The 17,404-nt window shown below is 29.5% G+C and overlaps 1 protein-coding gene across 1 annotated transcript in view; it reads right to left on the reverse strand.

The window, feature by feature from the left end:
• The window catches only part of LOC145265408 (uncharacterized), a 73,544-nt gene that overhangs the window by 53,995 nt on the left and 2,145 nt on the right, over positions 1-17,404 (reverse strand). Inside the window, exon 2 of the mRNA XM_080121236.1 lies at positions 9,686-9,815. The gene's annotated coding sequence lies outside the window, so the exon portion shown is untranslated. The remainder of the gene's footprint in view (positions 1-9,685; positions 9,816-17,404) is intronic.

Here is a 17,404-nt window from a genome sequence, read left to right on the forward strand (position 1 = left end):
TCTCTCTCTCTCTCTCTCTCTCTCTCTCCCTCTCTCTCTCTCCCTCTCTCCTTCTCCATTCTCTTATAGAGACACAGAGAGAGAAAATAGAAAGAGTAAGAAAGCCAGAGAGAAGGGGGGGGGAGAGATGCTCGTTAACAAGACTTCTCTTTGGACTACTGCACTGCCTGGAAAAAAAACAATTTTCATTATTTCAGCTGTTTTGTAAACTTTCCAATCGAATTTTTGAAAACTTTCCAATTGGATTATATGCATCGTCACGCTGGATTTATCTTGGAATACATTCTATCTAAAGAACTATTTTGCATTTTGGATAAACTCTAGAGGAGTTTCATTCAAGCTGAAATATTATGCGCGGTGTTTGTTTTTATATTAGTTTTTTACATATCCAACATTTTTTCACTTTTTTATTGGGCAATTTATAACTACAATAAATTGCGGTTTCACTTAATACCTTAACTAGCAAATTCCAGCATTTCTACAAATATAATTTGCTGATTTCTTTATGTCCTCTGATGAAAAGAATAATAAGAATAGCATTCTTTGAAACTCCGCAGAATAAGGACTTTGTAAATTGTTTTTTGGAGTATTCAGTCGAACAATAAATTTTGATTGTAAAGTTCAACTTACAGTTTTAATTTTCTTTCTCGTATAAAAAGCTCTACTCTCTATTGCGTATTGAGCTTTTTTAATTCGATTGGGATTAAATTTTCGATATATAAATACTGTTATTTATATTAGTTTGAAGTTTACCATTGTGTATATCAGGTAAACACTACATTCCTTTGTTTTCATTCATATGTGAATATTAATATTAATGTGAATAATTCAAATAAGAACTTGAAAACTGAAGAATAAATATGATATACTCACTCTTTATTAAAATAGTTAAAATGAACAATATATATATATATATATATATATATATATATATATCTCGTTCATTTTAACTATTTTATAAAGAGTGAGTATATTATATTTATTCTTCAGTTTTCAAGTTCTTATTTGAATTATTCACATTAATATTTTCATCTTGAGTGTTATTCTCTAACCTTCTTCAATGATATCAAGTTGGTAATCTTTCTGTTGAACTTGGGAATCTGCACAGAATTTCAAATGGAATCTTTTATTTAATCCGCAGTGTTAGTATGTTCTTGTTCCGTCAGCCATGAACAGTTAGAATTCCAAATGATTCGGAATTGTATTCTCATTATTGCCCACACTGAGGATTGAACCTTCAACATTTAGGAGAGTGTCACTTACAACTGACTTTTCCCAAATACTGTATCCATTATGCCATGAGTCTACATGGTCCACTGGCGATACTAAGAATACAATTATGAATTACTTAAGGTTTCATGGCTGATGAAAAAAAGAGCAAGCTACCTTTATAGATTAAATAAAAGGGTCTGTTCAAAATTCCATACAGATTCCCAAGTTTGATAGAAAGATCCATAAGTTTACAAGATGCACGTGAAGGAGGTTGGAAGTTAAAACATCATGGGAATAATATGCAACATGAGACCAGTAGTCCGAATAGTCCAAATAATACAAATGATCAATCTTCATCTGAAAAGTTCAGAAACATAAGTTGTTTGATATTATAATTGGAATGAAGAATTGTGCTTATTACATATGCATCATTATAATTGTAGTTTAAATCATAGATATGTGACCACATTTGGTTATAGTCAGCTAACGTCTTCCCTAATTTTCTGCGGAGTATTACCAGAAGGCAAATCAGTTCCTTTGCTTGTTTTGTTATTCAGCATTTGTATTTTGAAGCAATTTAAATAAAATACATGAAAAGAGCATTATTGAAAAATGTACAACAAAAATTAACAAAATGATAAAAAGATAAAAATAACACAATTAGTCTTTATTTGTACTTTTAGTAACAAAATTTTGAAAATGAAAGTTTTTATTTTATTTGAAATTTTATAAGAAATATGTTTATGAAGTTATAAAAATGAAAGTTTTTCTTTTATTTGAAATTTTATAAGAAATATGTTTATGAAGTTATAAAAATAAAAGTTTTTCTTTTATTTGAAATTTTATAAGAAATATGTTTATGAAGTTATAAAAATGAAAGTTTTTCTTTTATTTGAAATTTTATAAGAAATATGTTTATGAAGTTATAAAAATAAAAGTTTTTCTTTTATTTGAAATTTTATAAGAAATATGTTTATGAAGTTATAAAAATGAAAGTTTTTATTTTATTTGAAATTTTATAAGAAATATGTTTATGAAGTTATAAAAATAAAAGTTTTTCTTTTATTTGAAATTTTATAAGAAATATGTTTATGAAGTTATAAAAATGAAAGTTTTTATTTTATTTGAAATTTTATAAGAAATATGTTTATGAAGTTATAAAAATAAAAGTTTTTCTTTTATTTGAAATTTTATAAGAAATATGTTTATGAAGTTATAAAAATAAAAGTTTTTCTTTTATTTGAAATTTTATAAGAAATATGTTTATGAAGTTATAAAAATGAAAGTTTTTATTTTATTTGAAATTTTATAAGAAATATGTTTATGAAGTTATAAAAATGAAAGTTTTTATTTTATTTGAAATTTTATAAGAAATATGTTTATGAAGTTATAAAAATAAAAGTTTTTCTTTTATTTGAAATTTTATAAGAAATATGTTTATGAAGTTATAAAAATGAAAGTTTTTCTTTTATTTGAAATTTTATAAGAAATATGTTTATGAAGTTATAAAAATAAAAGTTTTTCTTTTATTTGAAATTTTATAAGAAATATGTTTATGAAGTTATAAAAATGAAAGTTTTTATTTTATTTGAAATTTTATAAGAAATATGTTTATGAAGTTATAAAAATAAAAGTTTTTCTTTTATTTGAAATTTTATAAGAAATATGTTTATGAAGTTATAAAAATAAAAGTTTTTCTTTTATTTGAAATTTTATAAGAAATATGTTTATGAAGTTATAAAAATGAAAGTTTTTATTTTATTTGAAATTTTATAAGAAATATGTTTATGAAGTTATAAAAATGAAAGTTTTTATTTTATTTGAAATTTTATAAGAAATATGTTTATGAAGTTATAAAAATAAAAGTTTTTATTTTATTTGAAATTTTATAAGAAATATGTTTATGAAGTTATAAAAATGAAAGTTTTTCGTTTATTTGAAATTTTATAAGAAATATGTTTATGAAGTTATAAAAATGAAAGTTTTTATTTTATTTGAAATTTTATAAGAAATATGTTTATGAAGTTATAAAAATAAAAGTTTTTCTTTTATTTGAAATTTTATAAGAAATATGTTTATGAAGTTATAAAAATAAAAGTTTTTCTTTTATTTGAAATTTTATAAGAAATATGTTTATGAAGTTATAAAAATGAAAGTTTTTATTTTATTTGAAATTTTATAAGAAATATGTTTATGAAGTTATAAAAATGAAAGTTTTTATTTTATTTGAAATTTTATAAGAAATATGTTTATGAAGTTATAAAAATAAAAGTTTTTCTTTTATTTGAAATTTTATAAGAAATATGTTTATGAAGTTATAAAAATAAAAGTTTTTATTTTATTTGAAATTTTATAAGAAATATGTTTATGAAGTTATAAAAATGAAAGTTTTTATTTTATTTGAAATTTTATAAGAAATATGTTTATGAAGTTATAAAAATGAAAGTTTTTATTTTATTTGAAATTTTATAAGAAATATGTTTATGAAGTTATAAAAATAAAAGTTTTTATTTTATTTGAAATTTTATAAGAAATATGTTTATGAAGTTATAAAAATGAAAGTTTTTCGTTTATTTGAAATTTTATAAGAAATATGTTTATGAAGTTATAAAAATGAAAGTTTTTATTTTATTTGAAATTTTATAAGAAATATGTTTATGAAGTTATAAAAATAAAAGTTTTTCTTTTATTTGAAATTTTATAAGAAATATGTTTATGAAGTTATAAAAATGAAAGTTTTTCTTTTATTTGAAATTTTATAAGAAATATGTTTATGAAGTTATAAAAATAAAAGTTTTTCTTTTATTTGAAATTTTATAAGAAATATGTTTATGAAGTTATAAAAATGAAAGTTTTTATTTTATTTGAAATTTTATAAGAAATATGTTTATGAAGTTATAAAAATGAAAGTTTTTCTTTTATTTGAAATTTTATAAGAAATATGTTTATGAAGTTATAAAAATGAAAGTTTTTATTTTATTTGAAATTTTATAAGAAATATGTTTATGAAGTTATAAAAATAAAAGTTTTTATTTTATTTGAAATTTTATAAGAAATATGTTTATGAAGTTATAAAAATGAAAGTTTTTATTTTATTTGAAATTTTATAAGAAATATGTTTATGAAGTTATAAAAATGAAAGTTTTTATTTTATTTGAAATTTTATAAGAAATATGTTTATGAAGTTATAAAAATGAAAGTTTTTATTTGAAATTTTATAATGAATATATGTTATGAAATTATTGAAATCAAAATAAGAAAATTTCAAACATCATAAAAAGATGTATCCAATACATAATATTCCCAAAATAGTTGGCTTTGAAATTGAAAAAACTGTTTTTTTATAATTCTTATTAAAAAATCAATTCGAAAATCTATTTCCACTAAAACATAATAAAAAAATAAAAAAAAGAGTTCATGCACAGGGGAGATATAGACGTGTGAGAAAAAAAGCGAAGGAACTGATTTGCTTTGTCACCGCTTTAATTCGATTTTATTTGTACTTTTAATAACAAAATTAAAAAATTAAGTTTTTATCTTATTTGAAATTTTATGAGAAATATGTTTAATAAATTATAAAATTACGTTTTTTTTAATTTTAAAAATCAAATTTTTTATTTGAATGTATATAATAAATATATGTTTATGAATGCATAAAATAAAATTATTGAAATCAAAATAACAAATGAAATTATTGAAATCAAAATTACAAAATTTCAAACATCATAAAAAACGTATCTATCATAAAGAAAACATCTTTTTTATAAGAGTGCAAAAAAGTGTTTTCAATAATTCTTAGAAAAAATAAAACTAATTTCAATAATTCTTAATTAAAATGAGGTCGAAAAAACTTTTTCAATGATTATTAAATAAAGAAAGATTGGGAAAATATAATAAAAAAAAAGAGTACACGCACAGGGGAGGTATAGGTGTGAGAGAAAAAAGTGAAGGAACTGATTTGCCTTGTCATCGCTTCCAGTAGTGCTTTGCAGAAAATTAGGGAAGACGTTAGCTGACTATAATCTCAGATCCTCATACTGCAGCACAAATTGACTCTCGGTTGGATAAAAGCTCAAATCAGCAGTTTCTTTCAACCAATCAGAGTACAAGGAATATTCAATCTCAAATCTTGTGCAGACTATAAAAGCTTAAACACAAAATTCTCTTTCCTATTTTTCACTATAATTTATTGCTTCTGGACAACTTCAGATAGAACAAAGGATTCTGTTATGCTCACATCAAACATTATACAGTAATGTTGATAATGACAATTTTATTGCTCTCTGACAATATTGATCAGAACAAAGTTTTCTGTTACCCTCTCTCTCTACCTCACTTACTAAATATAATACTGCAATGTTAGTAATGAGGCCTTCACAACAAAAGTATGAAGAGAAATTATGTTATGACAATTTTACTCCCAGAAAACGCCGATATAACAAAAGTTACTCTTAATCCTCCCCACCTACTTATCAAATGTGCTGCTGCAATTTTAGTAAGGCTGTCTTACCATTGCTAAAAGTATGGTTAAAATCGAAATATCAAGAGAGCTTATTTTGGTAATGATTGTTAATCCCATACAACACTGGGTAAAACAAATGGTCCCAGTACATTCCTATACTCCTCCCTTAAGCAACATATCAAGAAGCTATGTAATGTTGATGAAAACAATATTTCAAAGAGAGTTAATATATATCAGCTACCAAAAGTAATAATGTAACCTTACAATTTTAAATCCCGGACAACACCGAGTAGAAAAAAATGTGAAAGGTAAACTCAGTGATCTGCATCTAATGAGATCTTACATTAGATAAAAGTCTCTTTCCACTGGTCCATAATTCACAAGAAACTATGAAAGGAAGACTGACATCATATACGGTGTCATGCTAAATCTGTCCCTTTTATCTGTCAATAATACATATTTTTAATAAATACATTTTTGTGCGTCTTTTATGGTTCAGGAATTAAGATGTTCTCTTCATCTTTCTCTCAGGATGCAGGTATTCCATATAGAAGACAAAAATTTTAAATCAAACTATATTTGTAGTCAATTAAGTAATGAAGTTATCTCTGGTTGAATCCTCCTCAAAAAAGTGAAATGAGAAATTTTAGTACCCAAACATAATCCAAACTATTACTAGTGGACAAACAGCGGTAGTGAATGTTGTTTTTCTGTATTGACTCTTGATTGGATCAAAGCTCAAATCAGCAGTTTCTTTCAACCAATCGCATTACAAGAAATATTCAAGCCACAAATCTTGAGCATACTCTAAAATCCCAAACACACATTTTCTTTTGCTTTCCTATTGAAAGATGTGTCTGTTTAATTAATTCCTATTTTAGTCACGTAAATTATAGTTGAAAGAACATTCAGAATGCCAGTTCATGCAGGAAGCCAGATTATATATTTTTTCTCTTCTTCTCTTCACTAATATTGGGATGAATTTTACTCCGGAAAAAGTTCAATTCTCACACGTGAAAATGTGTTACCAAATCAAGGATAAGCTTTGAAACAGAAATTTGGTGATGGTTGGTTTGTGAGAAGGAATACGACAAGTGTGTACAATATTTAAAACAATTTTACTAGGTCAACAAATGGATACAAGAAAAAGTTTATTGTACAGAAAAGAAGATTTGTGAAAAACATGCGTTGCAAGAACTTATCTTGGAAATTTTGAGTAACAAGTTGCACATATGTGTCTCTCAATTTTGGCTTTTTTTATGTCGGAGTTGGTTGCAATCCAAGCACGAATTCAGAGATAAACTAACTTGTAACTGATGTCTAGGGCTTGTCACAAAATAGCCTTCAGTTCAGGTCAGGAAAGTGGACTGGTTTTCTGTAACTGCTGTCTTGAGTGTCACCGAGCTTCAACTATGTCCTGCTTCTAGAATCAAAAAAGGGTGAAAAAGAGGCAGGGCACATTTATGTGAGGGTTTTTATAAGCTACCTCACATGACCCATAAAGCAGCAGGAACCGGAAATCCTGTTCGCCTAAAAGGACAAGGTAATGACTTATCAATGAGGAGAAGGGAGAGGGGTGACAAATTCTAATACTAATGACAGGTAAAGCATTCACAACACCAGTAGTGGTTCTTTTATCTCTTTACTGACAATAGTCCAAAAACAAAAGATAAACCAACATCGATCCAAAACACACAAATGTTCTGATCTTCAAGCAAAGTATCTCACTCATTTTTTTAGCTACTAGCTGTACATACCCGGCATTGTCAGGTGAAAAAAAAAAAAAATTGCCGGGTGGAGGATTTAGTCACATACTATTTAAGATACACCAAATATCCTAAGTTGTTATGATCTTCATGAAAGTTGACTATGTTTTGAATTTTTTGTAAATTTTTTGGAAGCATAAAACATAGTCATCTATGAAATTCAAACAGGGAAATAAAATCTCATAGCTCAAAGGGAAATAACTCATAGCTTAAATGAAGACTTTCTTCTGTTGTTAAACGCAGTTCATGTTGGTTATACTAATAATTAAAACTAAATTAGATTACATCAAAAAATAAATTAAATTAATCAACTTTACATTTATAAATGGAATACTTAAAACAATTTTATTAGTAATTTCCATAAAAAATTTAGAGGTAATTATTACAACAGATTTTCTTTAATGTAATATGCAAATGAGATTACCTCTTAAATGTCGATTCCTTTTGAAGAAAAAGTATATATAAAAATCATGTAGAACCGATTTGTGAAATGGTGTACCTTTTGTATATGTTAATCATTAATTGTGAACAAATAAACAGACAAAGACAGGAATACTACTTTATTATAATAAATTTTGAACTGACAATAGCATGTATTTTGCATAAGCATGACTCTTGACTTAAAATCAAACTGTTTTAGGTTTGCATCTGTGTACAGCCACTTTTTACTCGCAGTGGATGCATGCTAATCGTGGCCTCTTATCCCTAGGTGTCTCCACACTGTCTTCACACATATTGTTCTTCCAGAGACAACACATATGTAGAGAGGCAAACATCACATGTTTTTTTGTTTGAAGCAGCAGTGAATGTTGTTTGCATGCATCTACTCTTTATTAGACAAAAACTAAACTCAACAGTTTCAATCACAGTACAAGAAACATTCAATCCTCAAATCTTGTGCATACTATAAAAACCTAAACATATTTTTCTTTTGCTTTCCTATTTTTTCTTCCAAAGACAACATAAAATAACCCAGCCAGATTCTTTATGGTCAAAAGACTTTCGGCGATAGCACACACATGATGAGAGAAATTCACAAACTACTGTATGATCAGTGAAGCACACACACACTGCCCACTGAATGCATGCACACATAAGTTCATACATACACTCTCACTGGCAAAGCTGTCATGCTAACACATACACACACAAACATATACCTATTCTATTTACACACACTGTCACACAATATCATATTTAAGAATATCTTATGACTGGGCAATGCCGAGCCCCCAGCACACCATGCTGAAGTTAACAGATGTACTTAATAATTACTAACAGTTAAAACATTTTATTTTTCCTTGAACTTCCTTGAACTCTCTTCAGTGAAGAACCATTCTTATAATAGAAAAATCATCCAAAAAAGGATAGCAAAAAAAAAAATAAAAAATAACTATCATAAAGAAAAGAAAATTATCCAATTGCAAATATTAAATTTAGTTGTTGTCTCAAGCAAAAATTGGCAGCATCAATCCAGTTGGAGAAGCGTTAAATTGTAAAGAATTCTAGATAAAAAAAAACAAACAAAAAAAACAAAAAACAAAGCAAAACAATGGGAATATTGATTGAGTCAGGATCAGCAGAGCAAACTATGCTTATTATACTAAAAGTCTGAATTTGTTTGACACCGTGTCATTTCTGGCAAATTTTTCAAACTTAACCACTAAGGCTAGCTCACTATATGTTTAAGTTTTGTTTCTAGCTGAATACTAACTCAAGTCATATTTTTTTTTACCTTTTGAAATCACTACTATATATTGGGTACAATAATCAATGGAGTATTGGCTCTATAATAATAATAATACAAAATATGCATAAATTAAAATATCATATTTAAGAATATCTTATGACTGGGCAATGCCGAGCCCCCTTCTAGTTTAATAGCAAAATTCTTACTTGAATTAAATAACATTTAAATCTGAAGTATTGGAGTGTCGTGGTTAGTAAGATCGTTACTCCCATGTTTGTAATCAAAAACACATTGTCGAATAAAATATGAAATTCCTGGAAAAATGCCACGACCATGCGTGCTAAAAATAGTAACAGCCTTTTCTTCAACAACAAAGAAAAAAGACAAAATTCAAAATTTTGCAACAAAACAAAATAACAGACATTTTACTTTTAAACAGAGGCTTAAATAAATACTGGCAATAAACGCCACATACATTTTTGCTGGTAAGAAATCCTGTCTAAAATTAATTACAGCACTCTGTTTTTTAGCGCTAATTGACTGTAGCATAAATACCTCTCCATGAAACTTTGACAGCAAATCTTCAACTCGGCTAAGGATTTTTATCCTCGGTCCCCGAAATCATCAGTTAAAAACAGCCATTCCTCTCCCTCTAGTTTTCCCACTTTGGTTGACATTGGTCTGACTGCAACAGAAACCAGAATCAACAGATTTAAGTGTGCAAGTAGTTATCATAACAATCTTTCTTGGATAGGGTTTCATAAAGGCATAAACTTACAAAATTCGTTCATTCTGTACATTCACTATTTTCTGTTCTATATCATTCTTCATTATTGCCCAAGTAAAATTGTTATATTGGCAGACATGATGATCCTGAACCCGGATTAAGTGGAAGAAGTGGTCTAAACTTGCCGCATCTATACCATAAATGCATTGGGATCAAAGTGTAGTATCTGTTCCGGCAGATACTGCAAGCTATGACTAGCTAGGACTAGCAAAGACCAGATGTGGGGGCAACCCCACATGCCTGACCTTTAAACAGCTCCCATTTCCCACCTCTCGGGAGCTGGTCCCCTTTTTCCCTTCCCCCTCCCTTCACTCCTCACATTAAAAATCGGCCTTGTGCCTAATTTTCTCGGTGGGGGAGCAAATAAATACCATCTGTTCCGGCAGATACTGCAAGCTATGACTAGCTATGACTAGCAAAGACCAGATGTGGGGGCAACCCCACATGCCTGACCTTTAACCAGCTCCCATTTCCCACCTCTCGGGAGTTGGTCCCCTTTTTCCCTTCCCCCTCCCTTCACTCCTCACATTAAAAATCGGCCTTGTGCCTAATTTGCTCGGTGGGGGAGCAAATAAATACCATCTGTTCCCGGCAGATACTGCAAGCTATGACTAGCTATGACTAGCAAAGACCAGATGTGGGGGCAACCCCACATGCCTGACCTTTAACCAGCTCCCATTTCCCACCTCTCGGGAGTTGGTCCCCTTTTTCCCTTCCCCCTCCCTTCACTCCTCACATTAAAAATCGGCCTTGTGCCTAATTTGCTCGGTGGGGGAGCAAATAAATACCATCTGTTCCGACAGATACTGCAAGCTATGACTAGCTATGACTAGCAAAGACCAGATGTGGGGGCAACCCCACATGCCTGACCTTTAACCAGCTCCCACTTCCCACCTCTCGGGAGCTGGTCCCCTTTTTCCCTTCCCCCTCCCTTCACTCCTCACATTAAAAATCGGCCTTGTGCCTAATTTGCTCGGTGGGGGAGCAAATAAATACCATCTATACCATAAATGCGTCTGTCTTTGCCTGGTGTGTAGTTTGAAAATTAAAGAAATGTCAGAATCATAGATTACTATTACTTGTGAGGATTGGACTCATTACTTAGGAGAAACTGAATGATCAATTATTTCAATGCAATAAATAAATCGAATTCAATAAGAAAAAGATGAACCTAGAATTATCTGTATTTTAATTGGTTGAAAAGAATTAACTGAGATTATTTAACGTCAAAAATCTAATACTTTCAAGATTGAAGAAAGTTGCCTTCTTTCTTACATTTAGCATACCAAATGAGAATTTCTCTTCGACAATCAGTCCGACAGAGATTTGACTTTTTATGTTTTGGCTGTGGTACTTTTTTGAATAGTATTAAGAGGTCCACTCTCTCAGGCCTCTCCTTTTCTTTCTGGGAAGGAGTTAGCTAATTACTAACTGCCTGAGTTGTCCCCACCAAGGAATTCTGACAGGGATGCTCAGGCAATTTTTAAAGGGCAAGAGTGCATTTCTTGCACTGGTTAACTCTCTCCATCTTCCGGCCTTATGCCACATCATCCTGTGATGGGAAGGATATAAATATTGAAAGAAAGAGAAAAAAGAAAAGTGATTTCTGAGTCACATTATTTTTTACTGAAGCAACAAGTTGATTATTATTTTCATATTTTTCCAGTAAAATTAAGCTTCAACGGTCTTGTTATGTGTTAGAAATAAAATTTATTTCACAAATAAAACTCTGCACATTAAACTCAAATGACTCACTCCAATTTTATTTATATAATAATGTTTGATAATTTGATAACTTGTAGAATTGTATGCTTATAAAGTTTTATATATACAAAACATTAGTGGTGACATATGTGCATATTAGAGTAAGCTTTTCATGGCCAAGTAATTTAAATAACAATGAGAGAATGATTCCAGCATAAACGAAGAGTGTTCAATAACTTCCAAGCCAACATAATGAAGAAAAATATAAATGCGTTCAAAAAATTTCAACTAACACTTAATCGATGTATGATAGCCGACGCCTATTCTTATATTGGTTTAATCTGAAGAGGGTATAAGAGTTTGAACTTGTTACTCATTGAAGAATGTCTAAAGTCTGTGAAAATAAAGTGTTCTTTTGTGAGTGGTAAGACACAAATATGAAGAAATAAATTGGATGAAAATGATTCTGTATATATCGATAAATATAATTATTCATTATATAATTATAAGTGAAAAAGAATTACTTTATAATGAGGATGTAATTAACCATAGTCAATGAGCGAACGTTCATTGAATCTTGGTACCAATGTCAGCTGGCTGAATGCATGGGCAGATAAGTTTGCTTAGAAAATGCTGTTTTTGAGATAAGGAAGGACTTACAGTTACTTCCCTTTTAAATATAAAATATTTAATCATTATTTACTAATTTGTATTATTTGTATTATTTGAATTCATATTCTCCTCTTAAGTGTTATTTTCGTAACGTTTCAGCCAATGTAACGTCCGACCTTCTTCAGGTACATCTTGGTGAGCTCAGGAATCTTTTCTGTCAAACTGGGAAATCTGCATGAAATTTTAAACAGAACCTTTTATTTAATTTTCTGGCTAACATGTCTCTGTTACGTGAACCATGACTGAATAGAAGTCTTAAGTAATTTGCAGTTGTATTTCTAGTATCGACTGCACTAAGGATTGAACCTTCAACCTTCAGAAGAGTTTCACTTCAAACAGAATTTTACCTAGTACTTTATTCGGTAAGTCACAGGTCCATGCTTTAATTTTTTTTATTGCTATATTCATATGATATTATCTCTTTATATACTCTCGGGACCTGTGGAAATTCCACAGTGGCATCTTTCATATGTAATATATTGCTGCTAGGCATTCTATGAATATTCAGCATGAATGGAGACCCCGCAATATTATTGTAGTACTTTTGTTTAAACTGTAAAAGTATACATTCAAATAATTGGGTTAATGTAGTGTCAGAATATATATCTGATTATTACGATTTATCTCAAATACCTTTATAGGAGTCTATGAGATATTTCTATTGTATGGATGCTCACAACATCAATTACACTATCATTAGACAGAACAGATAATACCCTTTGATCCTAGCCAGAAGACCAAGGAGGTATATTTTAGTTTCATGTTGGCCCAAATTTTAGATTGTGTCTTCTATGATCAGGAGATCCTATTTATTAAAAAGAAGAATACTACGAGCATTAAATTAGCATATCGATCTACTAATTTAATGTTCATAGCATGTTATCACTTTCTATCCCCCTTTTTAATAAATAGGATCTCCCGATCGAATAATTTACATTATTTGGATTCATCAGACTACCATTCTTATCTTGAGTGTGAGTTTCACAATGTTTCGGACCTTGCGGACACGTGGCACAATGGTTAGACTACTTGAAAAAATCAACCGTAAAAAGTGATATTCTCCTGAAGATTGAAGGTTCAATCCTCAGTGTGGACGACTGAAAAATACAATTGGGAATTACTTAGGATCTCTATCCTGTCATGGCTGATGGAACAAGAGTACACTACCCCCGGGAAGTAAATAAAGGGTTCCGCTCGAAATTCCATCCAAATTCTCAAGTTTGACAGAAACATTCCCAAGTTCGACAAGATACACCTGAAGAAGGTCGGAGGTTACATCGCTTGAAACATTGTGAAAATCACACCAAAGATGAGAACAATAGTCCGATGAATCCAAATAATACGAATAACCAATCCTCATCTCAAAAATTTAGAAACGAATAATTTATAATCTAAAAACTGTGACACACGTACATATGTATATTAAAGGTACTACAATATTATTATAGATATTATTCTTATATTATTATTATTATTATTATTATAGATATTATTCTTATATTATAAATGGCATAATCACGATGACACACCAGTTCCCATTAGATCAATGAAGTTAAGTGATATTAAGCCTAGTCAGTACTAAAATGGGTGACCATTTCAGAATATCACGTGCTGTATGTGTTCTTCATCTTGGTATTGCTTTCAGTCATCTTGGATTTCTTTTTTCCACTAGAATCAAGTATTATCGATCATGAAAGGTGTGGTTAAAGATTATGCAACCTTTGCTTCACAATTACATATGCATCCACCCTTACAGCAAGTATCCATTGTCTCTCATGATTGAAGGAAAGCCATGATATTATATTATAGTTTCTATTCATTATATTTTTTCAGTTTTAGCTGCTGTCTACATATGTGTATTTTTAGGAAACTTTAATTTACATGGTGTGGTTCTCTATACATTAAATATTACAACGGTACGGGTACAAATAATTTGTAATGTGTCGAATTCGAATTATGTGTACACATTAAATATTACAATGGTACGGATACAAAGAGTGTGTAATGTGTCGTATTCGAATTATGTGTACACATTAAATATTACAACGGTACGGATACAAAGAGTGTGTATGCGTCATGTGTCAAATTCAACTCAGCATTTGTCCTCGTGTTTGTATGACTTTCTTTTAAAATGGAAAAAAATAACAATAAATAAATGGATAAAAATTTTGAAATAAAATTTTTTAATTTAACAGATAGAATATAATAGGCAGTTTGTTTTATATGATAGTGTGTTAAGTTTCAGGAAATCCGTTGCCAAGGTCGCTGACAAAATGGTGTGATCCTTCTATCAATCCAGTAGATATTTCACAGCTGATGCAATTCTCTACCTACATAAGAGCCAGGTACATCCAAGGATGGAGTACTGTTGCCACATCTTATCTTACCTTGACAGAGTTCAAAGTAGACTTCGTAGCCTTGTAAGGAATGCCCTTTTCTTTTCCCTGCAACAGAAGAGATGTTGCATGTCTATCTTTGTTTTATTGTCATTTTCATGGCAAGTGCTCGTCTGAGCTCCAATTAATGGTCTCCCCCTCGCCAAACTTTCATGAGAAACACTCATCTAGCTGAAAACACTATCAATAATTTCCTCCACTCTATATCTGTGCCTAAACCTAAACGTAGATTCCATGTTGCACTTTCCCAATAGTCGTTGTGAGCCTGTTTCTGCTCTATCGTCATTTTCATGGCAAGTGCTCGTCTGAGTTCCAATCTATGGTCCCTCTTGCCAATTTTCTATTAATAATTTCCCCCACTCTTTATCTGTGCCTAAATCTAAACATGATCAACAAATGTTTCACCCTTCCATCGAAATTGGTGAAATCAACCATTTATCAATCAAATCAATTAACTGTCTGCTCTAGTTGGGGATCCATGGTGGTACACTAGGAGGAAGCTTCACATGCCTCCCCACAGTGAATTAGTTCACAATACATTGTAGTTTACATTGCACTGTAGAAAACCTACTGCTAATTTTATAAAATTATTTTTATATAATAATGACTTGAATTTAAGTCAAGTATCATGGTTCAATTGTGCTCTAAACAGAAACATTCATTTTGAACATGCCGTATCATATCAAAGAACATACTGTTGATTTTAAATAACGGGCATTTCTGCTTGTGCTGTGATATAACTTCTCAAATGCACTTGTGATGTTAGGCTTTATAAGGGTGTTAACTTTAGTCAAAATCACCTGTTCCTCCTTTAATCAGATTTTTTTCAATTATCGATTATCGATAACTTATCAAAGACATTCTGATACAAAACCTATCTAAGAACACTGCCAGGTGTACATTTGTATTAAACTTTAAAAAAATCGGCCCAGCCGTTCCATTTAGGAGTCTATAAGGAACTCTCTCTCTCTCTCTCTCTCTCTCTCTCTCTCTCACACACACACACACACACATACACACAGTTCCTTATATATATATATATATATATATACATATATATATATATACAGAGAGAGAGAGAGAGAGAGAGAGAGAGAGAGAGAGAGAGAGAGAGAGAGAGAGAGAGAGATGAGGTGAGATTGTAACTGGGCTTTCTCCCAACTGGCATTAATTATCATCTCCTCTACTGAAAAGAACCTAAATTCAAAAATGCATGTGTCTTAAAAAATTTAAATAATTGTTAATATTCCGTACTTTGGGGTAATTGCGTCAAATTCGGGGGTAATTGTGTCAACTAAACAAAGTGCTCTTTATATGCTTGATTGCCAAAAGATCACTTTTAGCTAGTTGGCACAATTACCCTGGACTTGGCATAATTACCCCAAAGTATGGTTTATTTTTTCAAATATTGTCATAAGGTACCTTTAAGAAAAGAAAAGTCGAGTCATCTTTAAGAAATTAAGTATAAGAAGTCAATTTTAGCACACTGCAATATTCCAGTGTCAGTCATTGAATATTTTCTGACAGTTTATTGTTTATGCCTGCTAATTTGGAATTTATAGATACAAGTAATCCGACAATTGCAATATTTTTCCCAATATTGATACAATTACTGATTCTGATTCTTTATAAATCTTTGAATATTTAACTATAAAATTGTTATTTTTTTCAATTACTGTAAAAAACATGTTAAATATGCAGATATGTTCTCAAATGTGACAATACGTGGGAGATAATCAATAGATTTTAGTTTTATCGATTGTTTAAAATCAATAAATATTTACTATCTTAACATTACTATCAAAAGTGGAAAATTTTGTTTTAAGCAAAATAAAAAAAAAGACAATTAAAAGAATCATTTTAGGCATCGGAAAATGAACACAAGTTTTTCTGATTCCGATACTGATTCTGATACTGATTCAGAATTCCAATTAATCACCCAAACACTAATAGATACTTAATTTCCCTCATTTCTCGTGATAATTTCAGCCTAAAAAGTCAAGGATAAATTGATGATTGGGGTTATATTGTCTGACTGGCAGCAATTATCATCTCCTACACTGAAGAAAACGTAAGTTCAAAATACATGTGTCTGGAGATTTAAAAATAATAATTAATATTTATTTATAAAAATACTATCGTTTTATATATATATATATATATATATATATATATATATATATATATATATATATATATATATATAGAGATAGATAGATAGATAGATATAGATATATATATATAAATAATATTTTCACAAAATCAAGATAATAAAATAAAAAATGATAACATCAATAGTTGTACCAATCAGTTTCCTAAATGTAAATCCAATGAAACTCGCATGATTATTTAAGAGTGCTCAATGCAGGACAGAGCTGGTAAATAGTTTGCTTATCATACAAACATTATTTGTTACATATGTGCATACATGTTTCAGTGGAATCCCTATTCAAGGATAACACTTCATAAGAACCAATACGGTATTTTGTAAAAAATTACAACTTTATAGTTAAATACTTAGAGATTCATAAAGAATCGGAATCGGTAATTGTATCAGAATTGGGAAAAATATTGGGAAAATATTGAAATCGTCCCATCACTAAGATAATATATATATATATATATATATATATATATAAACATTATAAAAAATCTATACAGATCGATAAATATTAATTTATTTTTATTTCGGACTATTATTCTCATCTTTATTAG

This window comes from Euprymna scolopes, chromosome 40 (genome assembly GCF_053919585.1).
Source record: "Euprymna scolopes isolate OS-2025 chromosome 40, ASM5391958v1, whole genome shotgun sequence".
Lineage (NCBI taxonomy): Eukaryota > Metazoa > Mollusca > Cephalopoda > Sepiida > Sepiolidae > Euprymna > Euprymna scolopes.